Here is a 12,197-nt window from a genome sequence, read left to right as displayed (position 1 = left end):
GGTCCCAACACTGACTTCTGGGGAACTCCACTACAAACCTTCCTCTAGCCCGAAGAACATCCATTGCTCACTACTCTTTGTTTCCTGTCACTCAGCCAATTCCATATCCATGTTACTACAGTCCCTTTTATTCCATGAGTTATAATTTTGCTCACAAGTCTGTTGTGTTGCATTGTATCAAACTCCTTTTGAAAGTCAATAAAAGCAAAATACTGCAGATGCTAGAAAGCTGAAATATAACTAAAAAGTGCTGGAAATACTCAGCAGGTCTGGCTGCATCTGTGGAGAGAGAAACAGAGTTAATGTTTCAGGTCAGTGACCATTCAGATGCTGCCAGACCTTTAGAAAGTCCATGTAGACCACATCAACAGCATTGCCCTCATCATCCCTCTCTGTTACCTCATCAAAAAACTCCAGCAGGACAGTTAAACATGAATTTCCCTTAAGAAATCCATGCTGTCTTTCCTGAATTAACCCACATTTGTCCATGGGACTATTAATTTTGTCCCGAATTATTCTTTCGAGAAGTTTTCCCACCACCGAAATTGAACTGACTGGGGAGTGAGACGAGGTGAGTTGCTTCAGCAGAGAGCCAGCATGGGTTCGTCAGGCCGAATGGCCTCCTTCTGTGCTTTAGCCATTCTATGATTGTATGATTCTAGCAGCAACTGTTGGTGGAGAGGCAGTGATGCAGGAATGGGTTGACAGAAAGGGAAAAGTCTGGGCTGGTGTGTGTTTGCAGCATTTGCAGCTTGTGTTCGGGTTTGTGAATAAAGGTGATTTGGAAGCTGTGTTCCAAATTGAAGTGTTTACTGGAAGGAAGAAGTTGATGTAAATAAAGAGTAAAACGTGTTAAGATGAAGCGTGGTGTGAATGTGGATAGCAGTAAATATTGTGCTGGTGAATTATTTGTGTTAATAAACTTCCACTGCACCCTCTGCTGCAGGCTGCTGTTTATATCCAGCTGTGTATTAGTGCTGTGTGTTAACTAGATAAATGTTTGTTTCAACGCTGTTTATAAAGCAATAGCATTGCACTCAAACAGTCCCAGACATAGCAACACACGTACAAAAGCAAAATACTGCGGATGCTGGAAATCTGAAACATAAACAGAAAATGCTTGAAATAGTCGGCAGGTCTGGCAGCATCTGTGGAGAGAGAAACAAAGTTAATGTGAGCTGAGGAAACAGATCTGAACTGTTAACTGTTTCTCTCTGCACAGATGCTGCCAGACCTACTGAGCATTTCCAGCATTTTCTGTTTTTATTACAGCAACACCTTTGATCAGCAGTAGCAGTGATAGTGCGAGCCAGGGGGCAGCTGGGAAGGTACGTTTCACTATAAAGTACTTACCTGGCGATTCGGCGGACGCGGACACGGGGACTGCTGGGTAAGTGAACTTATATATTCGGGCAGTGGCTAAACCCGAAACACTACACGTGTAGTGTCTCCCACCCATCTTCCTCCTCCAACCAAAAAAAAGGACTCTTGTGTGGAGGGTTTGGTAAGGTAAGGTTTTACTTTATATTTTTTTATTCTCTGTTGTCAATTTAGAGCAGAGGGGATGGAAGCTAGGGCAGTTGCATGCTCCTCTTGCAGGATGTGGGAGGTAAGGGTCACCACTTGTGTCCCTGCTGACTTCACCTGTGAGAAGTGCACCCAACTCCAGCTCCTCACAGACCGCGTTAGGGAACCGGAGCTGGAGCTGGATGAACTTCGGATCATGCGGGAGGCAGAGGGGATGATAGGGAGCAGTTATAGGGAAGTACTGACACCTCAGTCACAGGATAAAGGTAGCTGGGTGACCGTCAGCGGAGGGAAAGGGAATAGGCACACAGTGCAGGGATCCCCTGTGGCCGTTCCCCTCAATAATAAGTATACCGTTTTGGATACGGTTGTGGGGGGGGACCTACCAGGGGAAAGCCACAGCGGCCAGGTCTCTGGCACTGAGCCTGGCTCTGCGGCTCAGAAGGGAAGGGTGGAGAATAGGAGAGCGATAGTGATAGGAGATTCAATGGTTAGAGGAACAGACAGGAGATTCTGTGGTCGCGAATGAGACTCCCAGATGGTATGTTGCCTCCTGGGTGCCAGGGTCAGGGATGTCTCAGATCGAGTCTACAGGATTCTTAAGGGGGAGGGGGAGCAGCCAGAAGTCGTGGTACATATCGGTACCAATTACATAGCTGGGAAAAGGGATGAGGACCTGAAAAGCGAATATAGGAGTTAGGTTGGAAGCTAAAAGGCAGGACGAGCAGAGTAGTAATCTCAGGATTGATACCGGTGCCACGTGCTAGTGAGGCTAGAAACAGAGAGCGAGTGCAGCTGAACACGTGGCTACAGAGCTGGTGTAGGAGGGAGGGCTTCAGTTATGTGGATCATTGGGATACCTTCTGGGGAAGGTGGGACCTGTACAAGAAGGACGGGTTGCATCTGAACTGGAGGGGCACCAATATCCTGGGCGGGAGGTTTGCTAGAGCTCTTCGGGAGGGTTTAAACTAGTTTGGGAGGGGGATGGGAACCGGAGCTATGGATCAGTGGATGGGGTAGCTGTTGATCAGGCAGATACCGAGTGCAGAGAGTCTGTGAGGAAGGTTAGACAGTTGACAGGGCAAAGTTGCAGCCAGTATGATGGGTTGAAGTGTGTCTATTTTAATGCAAGAAGTGTCAGGAATAAGGGTGATGAACTTAGAGCATGGATCAGTACTTCGAGCTACGATGTTGTGGCCATTACGGACACTTGGAGATCACAGGGGCAGGAATGGATGTTGGATGTTCCGGGGTTTAGATGTTTCAAAAGGAATAGGGAGGGAGGTAAAAGAGGTGGGGGAGTGGCATTGTTAATCAGGGATAGTATCACAGCTGCAGAAAGGGAGGTCATCGAGGAGGGTTTGTCTACTGAGTCATTATGGGTGGAAGTCAGAAACAGGAAAGGAGCAGTCACTTTATTGGGAGTTTTCTATAGACCCCCCAATAGCAACAGAGACACGGAGGAACAGATTGGGAGGCAGATTTTGGAAAGGTGCAGAAGTAACAGGGTTGTTGTCATGGGTGACTTCAACTTCCCTAATATTGATTGGAACCTCCTTAGTGCAAATAGTTTGGATGGAGCAGTTTTTGTCAGGTGTGTCCAGGAAGGTTTCCTGACTCAATATGTAGATAGGCCGACTAGAGGGGAGGCTATGTTGGATTTGATGCTTGGCAACGAACCAGGCCAGGTGGCAGATCTCTCGGTGGGAGAGCATTTCGGTGATAGTGATCACAACTCCCTGACCTTTACTATCGTCATGGAGAGGGACAGGAGCGGACGGGATGGGAAAATATTTAATTGGGGGAGGGGGAGTTACAATGCTATTAGGCAGGAACTGGGGTGCATAAATTAGGAACAGATGTTCTCAGGGAAATGCACGACAGAAATGTGGAGGTTGTTTAGGGAGCACTTGCTGCGACTGCTGGATAGGTTTGTCCCGATGAGGCAAGGAAGGGATGGTAGAGTGAAGGAACCTTGGATGACAAGAAATGTGGAACAGCTAGTCAAGAGGAAGAAGGAAGCTTACTTAAGGTTGAGGAAGCAAGGATCAGACAGGGCTCTAGAGGGTTACAAGGTAGCCAGGAAGGAACTGAAGAATGGACTTAGGAGAGCGAGAAGGGGACATGAAAAAGTCTTGGCGGGTAGGATTAAGGAAAATCCCAATGCGTTCTACACTTATGTGAGGAACAAGAGGATGGCCAGAGTGAGGGTAGGGCCGATCAGGGATAGTGGAGGGAACTTGTGCCTGGAGTCGGAGGAGGTAGGGGGGGTCCTAAATGAATACTTTGCTTCAGTATTCACTAGTGAGAGGGACCTGGTCGTTTGTGAGGACAGCGTGAAACAGGCTGATATGCTCAAACAGGTTGATGTTAAGAGGGAGGATGTGCTGGAAATTTTGAAAGACATGAGGACAAATAAGTCCCTGGGGCCAGACGGGATATATCCAAGGATATTACGGGAAGCGAGGGAAGAGATTGCCGCGCCTTTGGCGATGATCTTTGCGTCCTCACTGTCCACTGGAGTAGTACCAGATGATTGGAGGGTGGCAAATGTTATTCCCTTGTTCAAGAAAGGGAATAGGGATAACCCTGGGAATTACAGACCAGTCAGTCTTACGTAGGTAGTGGGCAAATTATTGGAGAGGATTCTGAGAGACAGGATTTATGATTAGTTGGAAAAGCAGAGTTTGATTAGAGACAGTCAGCATGGCTTTGTGAGGGGCAGGTCATGCCTCACAAGCCTTATTGAATTCTTTGAAGATGTGACAAAACACATTGATGAAGGAAGAGCAGTGGATGTGGTGTATATGGATTTCAGCAAGGAGTTTGATAAGGTTCCCCATGGTAGGCTCATTCAGAAAGTAAGGAGGCATGGGATACAGGGAAAGTTGGCTGTCTGGATACAGAATTGGCTGGCCCATAGAAGACAGAGGGTGGTAGTAGATGGAAAGTATTCAGCCTGGAGCTCGGTGACCAGTGGTGTTCCGCAGGGATCTGTTCTGGGACCTCTGCTCTTTGTGATTTTTATAAATGACTTGGATGAGGAAGTGGAAGTCTGGGTTAGCAAGTTTGCCGATGACACGAAGGTTGCTGGAGTTGTGGATAGAGTGGAAGGCTGTTGTAGGTTGCAACAGGACATTGACAGGATGCAGAGCTGGGCTGAGAAGTGGCAGATGGAGTTCAACCTGGAAAAGTGTGAAGTGATTCATTTTGGAAGGTCGAATTTGAATGCAGAATACAGGCGAAAAGACAGGATTCTTGGTCATGTGGAGGAACAGAGGGATCTTGGGGCCCATGTCCATAGATCGCTCAAAGTTGCCACCCAAGTTGATAGGGTTGTTAAGAAGGCGTATGGTGTGTTGGCTTTCATTAACAGGGGGATTGAGTTTAAGAGCCGCGAGGTTATGCTGCAGCTCTATAAAGCCCTGGTTAGACCACACTTGCAATATTGTGTTCAGTTCTGGTCGTCTCATTATAGGAAGGATGAGGTAGCTTTAGAGAGGGTGCAGAGGAGATTTACCAGGATGCTGCCTGGACTGGAGGGCATGTCTTACGAAGAAAGATTGAGGGAGCTGGGGCTTTTCTCATTGGAACGAAGAAGGATGAGAGGTGACTTGATAGAGGGGTACAAGATGATGAGAGGAATAGATAGAGTGGATAGCCAGAGACTTTTTCCCAGGGTGGAAAGAGCTATCACCAGGGGGCATAATTTTAAGGTGATGGAGGAAGGTTTCGGGGAGATGTCAGAGGTAGGTTCTTTACACAGAGAGTGGTGGGTGCGTGGAATGCACTTCCAGTGGTGGTAGTAGAAGCAGATACATTAGGGACATTTAAGCATCTCTTGGATAGGTACATGGATGATAGTAGAATGAAGGGTATGTAGGTAGTTTTGATCTTCGAGTAGATTAAAGGTTCGGCACAACATCGTGGGCCGAAGGGCCTGTACTGTGCTGTACTGTTCTATGTTCTATAACACAGGTGTTGGGAGGCTCAGCCTGGCTACGCAATGTTACAAGGACGCTGAGTGACACCATCGACAACGGGACAGAGAGAAAAACACACAGGAAACTAATAGACTGTGAGGAAGCAAAAGTGAGGAACGGAGAGAGAGAGACAGACAACGAAACTGAGATGGAGAAACAAGGCATTTGTATGATTGTGTTCTCCCTGTTGTGTAACGGTATTTCCTGTTGTGTAAATATGTTTTCTGTTGTGTAAAGATGTACCCTGTTGTTGTGTAAAGGTTTTCCCTGTTCTTGTTGTATTTTCTGTTCCTGACCGTCTCCTCACTGCGACCATTTGTCCTGGTTTTCTTGTGGCCAACATCACCATCTGGTGGTGGAGAGGAGACTCTGCAGGAAGGGGTTGACAAAGTGGGAGAGACTCGGCTGGTCCGTGTTTGCAGCTTGTGTTCGTGTGAGCAAAAGTGATTTGTTGCTGATTGATGTGTTCACTAGAAGGAAAAAGCTGATTGCAATCGAGCACATCTTGTTATGATGGGGAAACACTTGATATTTTGAAAGTGAACGGTTTGTGTTCCTACCAAACATAAATAGCAGAGAACGGTTTCGATCTATCGACCTCTGGGTTATGGGCCCAGCACGCTTCCGCTGCGCCACTCTGCTAACTGCTGGTTTAAATTTTAGCTGCCCGTTAGTGAAATATGTTCATTTCCCCAATGTTTTTATAAAAATAGGATTGCGGTCGGATTTCTCAAGAATCCCGGACTCAGCAACACACGTGCTGACGGACTCACCCTCACTGCACAATGACACAAGGACACAGAGTAACAGCACCGACAATGAGGCAGGCAGAGAAAGACACACAGAAAACCAGGAAGATATTATCAGGACCCAGAAAGGAACAGACAGAGAAAGACACACAGAAAACCAGGAAGAGATTATCAGGACCCAGAAAGGAACAGACAGAGAAAGACACACAGAAAACCAGGAAGAGATTATCAGGACCCAGAAAAGGAACAGACAGAGAAAGACACACAGAAAACCAGGAAGAGATTATCAGGACTCAGAAAGGAACAGACAGAGAAAGACACAGAAAACCAGGAAGATATTATCAGGACCCAGAAAGGAACAGACAGAGAAAGGTACTGAGCAAACCAGCAAGAGACAGCGAAAGACTGATGATTTATGTAATTGTGTTCTCTGTTGTGTAAAGATGTTCCCTGTGTTCTTTTAAAGATATTTCCTGCTGTGTAATATGTTCTCTGTTGTGTAACTATATTCGCTGTTGTGTAAAGATGTTCTCTGTTATTGTGTAAAATGGTTCCCTGTTGGGTAAAGATCTTCTCAGTTGTGTAAATATGATCCGTCTTGTGTAAAAGTGTTCCCGGTTGTTTAAATATGTTCCCTGCTCTGTAATGTAGAGCTGAGTCTGCACTAATGGAATTGCTACAGTATCTTCCAGTCTGATACTGGATGAGGGCTGGAATGTGATCCAACGCACAGTCTATACAAATTAAATTGCTATTGTATCTTTTAGTTTCACAATCCGGGGGAGTTTTAAACTGAATTCTCAGTTTGTATCTCAGGTTATACTATCTTTCAGATTCTCTCAATCTGATATCGCACTTGAGATTTAGACTTAAGAAAGGATGTACTGGCATTGGAGGAGTTCAAAAGAGATTCACTCAGCTGATTCTTGGGATGAAGGGGTTGACTTATCAAGAACGGCTAAACAGGTTATTCATTCGTGTTTAGAAGAATGAGGGGTGATCTTTTTGAAACTTACAAGATTCTGAGGGGGCTTAACAGGGTGAAGAAGGGTCTCTGACCTGAAACATTAACTCTGCTTCTCTCTTCACAGATGCTGCCAGACCTGCTGAGTATTTCCAGCATTTCTTGTTTTTATTAACAGGGTAGATGTTGAGAAAATGTTTCCACTAGTGGGGGAATCTCAAACTAGGCGACATTTTTCTTTTCTTTCTTCCTTTCTTTTGGGCCTCCTTATCTCGAGAGACAATGGATACGCGCCTGGAGGTGGTCAGTGGTTTGTGAAGCAGCGCCTGGAGTGGCTATAAAGGCCAATTCTGGAGTGACAGGCTCTTCCACAGGTGCTGCAGAGAAATTTGTTTGTTGGGGCTGTTGCACAGTTGGCTCTCCCCTTGCGCCTCTGTCTTTTTTCCTGCCAACTACTAAGTCTCTTCGACTCGCCACAATTTAGCCCTGTCTTTATGGCTGCCCGCCAGCTCTGGCGAATGCTGGCAACTGACTCCCACGACTTGTGATCAATGTCACACGATTTCATGTCGCGTTTGCAGACGTCTTTATAACGGAGACATGGACGGCCGGTGGGTCTGATACCAGTGGCGAGCTCGCTGTACAATGTGTCTTTGGGGATCCTGCCATCTTCCATGCGGCTCACATGGCCAAGCCATCTCAAACGCCGCTGACTCAGTAGTGTGTATAAGCTGGGGGTGTTGGCCGCTTCAAGGACTTCTGTGTTGGAGATATAGTCCTGCCACCTGATGCCAAGTATTCTCCGAAGGCAGCGAAGATGGAATGAATTGAGACGTCGCTCTTGGCTGGCATACGTTGTCCAGGCCTCGCTGCCGTAGAGCAAGGTACTGAGGACACAGGCCTGATACACTCGGACTTTTGTGTTCCGTGTCAGTGCGCCATTTTCCCACACTCTCTTGGCCAGTCTGAACATAGCAGTGGAAGCCTTACCCATGCGCTTGTTGATTTCTGCATCTAGAGACAGGTTACTGGTGATAGTTGAGCCTAGGTAGGTGAACTCTTGAACCACTTCCAGAGCGTGGTCGCCAATATTGATGGATGGAGCATTTCTGACATCCTGCCCCATGATGTTCGTTTTCTTGAGGCTGATGGTTAGGCCAAATTCATTGCAGGCAGCCGCAAACCTGTCGATGAGACTCTGCAGGCATTCTTCAGTGTGAGATGTTAAAGCAGCATCGTCAGCAAAGAGGAGTTCTCTGATGAGGACTTTCCGTACTTTGGACTTCGCTCTTAGACGGGCAAGGTTGAACAACCTGCCCCCTGATCTTGTGTGGAGGAAAATTCCTTCTTCAGAGGATTTGAACGCATGTGAAAGCAGCAGGGAGAAGAAAATCCCAAAAAGTGTGGGTGCGAGAACACAGCCCTGTTTCACACCACTCAGGATAGGAAAGGGCTCTGATGAGGAGCCACCATGTTGAATTGTGCCTTTCATATTGTCATGGAATGAGGTGATGATACTTAGTAGCTTTGGTGGACATCCGATCTTTTCTAGTAGTCTGAAGAGACCACGTCTGCTGACGAGGTCAAAGGCTTTGGTGAGATCAATGAAAGCAATGTAGAGGGGCATCTGTTGTTCACGGCATTTCTCCTGTATCTGACGAAGGGAGAACAGCATGTCAATAGTCGATCTCTCTGCACGAAAGCCACACTGTGCCTCAGGGTAGACGCGCTCGGCCAGCTTCTGGAGCCTGTTCAGAGCGACTCGAGCAAAGACTTTCCCCACTATGCTGAGCAGGGAGATTCCACGGTAGTTGTTGCAGTCACCGCGGTCACCTTTGTTTTTATAGAGGGTGATGATGTTGGCATCGCGCATGTCCTGGGGTACTGCTCCCTCGTCCCAGCACAGGCATAGCAGTTCATGTAGTGCTGAGAGTATAGCAGGCTTGGCACTCTTGATTATTTCAGGGGTAATGCTGTCCTTCCCAGGGGCTTTTCCGCTGGCTAGGGAATCAATGGCATCACTGAGTTCCGATTTGGTTGGCTGTATGTCCAGCTCATCCATGACTGGTAGAGGCTGGGCTGCATTGAGGGCAGTCTCACTGACAGCATTCTCCCTGGAGTACAGTTCTAGGTAGTGCTCAACCCAGCGGTCCATCTGTTTGCGTTGGTCAGTGATTATGTCCCCCGATTTAGATTTGAGGGGGGAGATCTTCTTGATGGTTGGCCCAAGAGCTCTCTTCATGCCATCATACATTCCTCTGATGTTTCCGGTGTCTGAGGCCAGCTGAATATGACTGCATAGGTGTTGCCAGTAGTCGTTTGCGCAACGCCTAGCTGTTCTTTGTGCAGTACTTCTGGCTGCTTTAAGTGCTGCGGATGTTAAATCGCTGGGGGCTTTCTTGTAGTTCAAAAGTGCAATGTTGAGAAAATGTTTCCACTAGTGGGGGAATCTCAAACTAGGCGACATAGTTACAGAATAAGGGGACACTCATTTAAAACTGAGATGCAAAGGAATTTCTTCTCTCAGAGGGTAGTGAATGTCTGGAATTCTCTACCCCAGACAGTATTGGAGGCTAAATCACTGAAAGTATTTAAAGAGGATGTAAATAGATTTTTGAAATATTGGAGAGTTGAGGGCTATGAAGAGCTGGCATGAAAGAGGAGTTGAGGTCTGGGGCAGATCAGCCATGATCTTACTGAATGGCGAGGCAGGCTTGAGGGGCCGAATGGCCTACTCCTGCTCCTATTTCTTCTGTTCTTATGTTATGTTATATCTAATGTATATGTCAGGATGCACTAATGGGAATTAATACTGAAACTTATAAACTCATAATGTGTGTAAATATTGGGCTGATATTTAACTTGAATCTCAGAGTACATTATTGTGGTTAATTCTGTAAGTTTGAAAAGGGAACTCTGTGCCATAATGAAAACAAGAAATGCTGGAAATACTCAGCAGGTCAGGCAACATCTGTACAGAGAGAAGCAAAGTTAACGTTTCAGGTCAGTGACCTTTCAGATGCTGCCAGACCTTTTGAAAGTCCATGTACACCACATCAACAGCATTGCCCTCATCAACCCTCTCTGTTACCTCATCAAAAAACTACGGCAGGACAGTTAAACATGATTTTCCGTTAAGAAATCCATGCTGGCTTTCTTGAATTAACCCACATTTGTCCATGGGACTATTAATTTTGTCCCAAATTATTCTTTCGAGAAGTTTTCCCACCTCCAAAATTGAACTGACTGGGGAGTGAAATGAGGTGAGTTGCTCTAACAGAGAGCCAGCACGGGTTCGACAGGCCGAATGGCCTCCTTCTGTGCTGCAGCCATTCTATGATTGTATGATGCTCGCAACAACTGTTGGTGGAGAGGCAGTGATGCAGGAATGGGTTGACAGAAAGGGGAAAGTCTGGGCTGATGTGTGTTCGGGTTTGTGAATAAAGGTGATTTGGAAGCTGTGTTCCAAATTGAAGTGTTTACTGGAAGGAAGAAGTTGATGTAAATAAAGAGTAAAACGTGTTAAGATGAAGCGTGGTGTGATTGTGGATAGCAGTAAATATAATGTTGGTGAATTATTTGTGTTAATAAACTTCCACTGCGCCCTCTGCTGCAGGCTGCTATTTATATCCAGCTGTGTATTAGTGCTGTGTGTTAGCGAGATAAATGTTTGTTTCAACGCTGTTTATAAAGCAATAGCATTGCACTCAAACAGTCCCAGACATAGCAACACACGTACAAAAGCAAAATACTGCGGATGCTGGAAATCTGAAACATAAACAGAAAATGCTTGAAATAGTCAGCAGGTCTGGCAGCATCTGTGGAGAGAGAACAAAGTTAATGTGAACTAACGAAACAGACATGAACTGTTAACTGTTTCTCTCTGCACAGATGCTGCCAGACCTACTGAGCATTTCCAGCATTTTCTGTTTTTATTACAGCAACACAGGTGTTGGGAGGCTCAGCCTGGCTACACAATGTTACAAGGACGCTGAGTAACACCATCGACAACGGGACAGAGAGAAAAACACAAAGAAAACGAAGAATAGACTGTGAGGAAGCAAAAGTGAGGGACAGAGAGAGAGACAACGAGACTGAGATGGAGAAACAAGGCATTTGTATGATTGTATTCTCCCTGTTGTCTAAAGGTATTTCGTGGTGTGTAAATATGTTTTCTGTTGTGTAAAGATGTACCCTGTTGTTGTGCAAAGGTTTTCCCTGTTATTGTTTTATTTTCTGTTACTGACCGTCTCCTCACTGTGACCATTTGTCCTGGTTTTATTGTGGCCAACATCACCATCTGGTGGTGGAGAGGAGGCTCTGCAGGAAGGGGTTGACAAAGTGGGAGAGACTCGGCTGGTCCGTGTTTGCAGCTTGTGTTCGTGTGAGCAAAAGTGATTTGTTACTGATTGATGTGTTCACGAGAAGGAAGAAGCTGATTACAATCGAGTGCCTTCGGAAGCATCTTGTTATTATGGGTAAATACTTGATGTTTTGAAAGTGAACTGTTCGTGTTATTTCCCCAATGTTTTTATAAAAATAGGATTGCAGTCGGATTTCTCAAGAATCCCGGACTCAGCAACACACGTGCTGACGGACTCACCCTCACTGCGCAATGACACAAGGACACGGAGTAACAGCACTGACAATGAGGCAGGCAGAGAAAGACACACAGAAAACCAGGAAGATATTATCAGGACTCAGAAATGAACAGACAGAGAAAGGTACTGAGCAAACCAGCAAGAGACAGCGAGAGACTGATGAACACCACTTGGAGGGAGCACTGAGGGTGGCAAGGGCACAGAATGTAGTCTGGCTGGGGGATTTCAATGTCCAACACCATGAGTGGCTCGGTAGCACCGCTACTGACCATGCTGGCCAAGTCCCAATGGACACAGCTGCTCGATTGGGTCTGCAGTAGGTGGTGAGGGAACTAACAAGAGGGAAATACATACTTGACCTCATCCTCACCAA

General features: G+C 46.3%; 1 long non-coding RNA gene across 1 annotated transcript in view; it reads right to left on the bottom strand.

Moving 5' to 3' along the window:
- LOC137350416 (uncharacterized) overlaps window positions 1-6,365 on the bottom strand; it is a 44,443-nt gene extending 38,078 nt beyond the window's left edge. The window contains exon 1 of the long non-coding RNA XR_010969409.1: window positions 6,284-6,365. This is a non-coding gene — a long non-coding RNA (uncharacterized lncRNA). The remainder of the gene's footprint in view (window positions 1-6,283) is intronic.
- Window positions 6,366-12,197: the final 5,832 nt, after the last annotated feature.

This window comes from Heterodontus francisci, chromosome 35 (assembly GCF_036365525.1).
Source record: "Heterodontus francisci isolate sHetFra1 chromosome 35, sHetFra1.hap1, whole genome shotgun sequence".
NCBI lineage: Eukaryota > Metazoa > Chordata > Chondrichthyes > Heterodontiformes > Heterodontidae > Heterodontus > Heterodontus francisci.
Note: the sequence above shows the minus strand (reverse complement) of the source record. Positions and strands in the feature narration are given on the sequence as shown.